Source organism: Amphimedon queenslandica, unplaced genomic scaffold, assembly GCF_000090795.2.
Source record: "Amphimedon queenslandica unplaced genomic scaffold, v1.1 AMPQUscaffold_7506_Cont20543, whole genome shotgun sequence".
Taxonomy (NCBI): Eukaryota; Metazoa; Porifera; class Demospongiae; order Haplosclerida; family Niphatidae; genus Amphimedon; species Amphimedon queenslandica.
Genome location: NW_003552210.1, coordinates 1 through 2,133, shown reverse-complemented (window position 1 = coordinate 2,133; position 2,133 = coordinate 1). Strand labels below are relative to the sequence as shown.

The 2,133-nt window shown below is 32.2% G+C and overlaps 1 long non-coding RNA gene across 2 annotated transcripts; it reads right to left on the bottom strand.

Moving 5' to 3' along the window:
• Positions 1-1,328: 1,328 nt before the first annotated feature.
• Positions 1,329-2,020, bottom strand: LOC109591690 (uncharacterized). 2 transcript variants are annotated; one of them, XR_002189931.1, is made up of 5 exons: positions 2,002-2,020; positions 1,880-1,960; positions 1,725-1,831; positions 1,516-1,596; positions 1,329-1,472 (listed from the first exon to the last, which is right to left on the bottom strand). It is a non-coding gene; the product is annotated as an uncharacterized LOC109591690 (long non-coding RNA). The 2 variants fall into 2 exon arrangements; XR_002189932.1 differs by having other exon boundaries at positions 1,329-1,370.
• Between the last annotated feature and the right edge of the window lie 113 nt (positions 2,021-2,133).

Below are 2,133 nucleotides of genomic sequence, written 5' to 3'. Positions count from 1 at the left end.
ACACACTAATCAGCACTAATTAACACTCACTGAAGTGTTAATTAATTTAACTTACACATTAAATATTATTAGCACCAATAATGGGTGTTAATTGTATCAATTAAAAGTTTTATTTTTTGATTAATTAGCACTCACTGGTGTTAATAGGGGTGACATATCATCTCTGATATAGGCCACTACCCAAAATCAATGATTCAAGCCTGATGCCTATTTTGATACAGCCCTGACTGGCATCAATGTTGAATCATGTCTGTTGCTCTGGCTAAGCCAGGGCCGTACTCCAGCATGGTTGTATCATGGATGATCGTTCCCATTACCCACCTGCATGGGGCCGCATGACTATTCATTATTGCGGTTTTGCATTGATTATATACAAGCAGTTTATACAGCTGATAATTAATAAATTTAATGAAAATGAACAAACCCGCCCACCTGCATCAGACCCGCCTATGTAATGGGAAACTGTGAATCTTATTGGAGTGGCCTATTGCCTTGCAGGCTGCCCAAAATGAATGATATAGTCATCTATTAGGCTGATCCTGATTGATATCAGTTATGATTCAAATTAACAATTCTTGGCTGTGTACATATAGACAAAAAAACAAACATACTTGTCTCATTTATGTGGGACTCACTCAGGCTCGCCCCAATAAAATAAAAATAACAAACAAAAAAATAAAAATAAAAATAAAAATAAAATTAAAAAATTATGTCATCATAGCCACGTGGTTGTCCATAACCATACACAACCGTTCCATTTACTCTAACCATGTGGCTGACGTCATCTCCATATCCAGAGGTGACCATACAAAAACTACATATGGTCCATCTCCTTCAACTCTTATGGTTACTCAATTTTAGTAAAAAATGAATTTATTATAAAGTATAAAAGTTAGAGTCTATATCTGTAACTTTAGCCTTCACAACAAAATCCGAATTTGATTGGAATTAGCTCAAACCTTTTGCACAACATAAGTACATGTCTATGTATTAGAAAATGTACTTAAAATGAAGAATTCTCTTCTTTTTAATTTTTGGCAAATTTTGCCAAAATTCCTGTATGAAGTACAGGGACTTTTGTCCAATATTTTAGCAACTTTAAAAATTTGCAAAAAATTCAAATGTGATTAAAATCAACTCAAAATTTCTACGCAACATAAATACATGCATATAAAAAATGAATAAATATCCTTGTGCTCACTTGCTGCTCTATATTCTTTAATGTTTTCAAGTGCTGTAGCTAATTTGATCAAAGTTGCTCTTCCTCGTCTCAACCATAATGACAGCACTTCCTGCAATTGTCTGTGAGCTGTTTCAATAACTGCTACTTTTTAGCTTAATTAGTTTTTTTAAACAAACAAGTCACACTCCTAGTTTAGGGTATTACAAGTAAAATGTAAATTAATAGTTATTGTTCCTTTCATGAAATTATGTCGATTGAGTCAATGTTGTTAAAGGCTCAATTTTGATATCTATAACATAATAATATGCAATGTATACATAATATTCACTTACCAGCAGAACCAGGAACATTAGATTTCAAGCAATGATTAACCAATCCACTCAACGCACCTATTGCAATAGTGACGAAGGCTCCTATCAAATAAATATCTGGTTATAAGCAGTTAGGAACCACACATAATATAGGCATACTATACATTCTATTATATAAATATAATCATAATCATAAACTTTAATAATATCAGCTGCTGAACTTTACTTACCTATTATTGGACCTTTAAAGTCGGGGAAGCAATATAATATAAAAGATAGGAAAATGATAATGTTAAGGTAAAGCCGATCTCTTTCCTATAATTTTCCAAGAAACCACCTATACAGAGTAAAAATAACATCTATGATAATCTCATTCTCTCAAAACCTTTTTTGGTTTGTGAAATCTGAGAAGCAAGCTACTGCTGCTGCTGCTGAGATTGATCAACATTATGAGTTCTTTGTCGAACTATTTAAAAAGACAATGATAGTATTATTACATTTATTAACCTCCTCCTCTATCTTCTTTCTTTGATTGTTTCTCTTCTTGAGTGCTCTCTCTAGTCTCTTAATAATATTATTTAAAATAAGCTAATAAATAATTATTAATATAATACATACCAATAGCAGGGGTCACTTCTT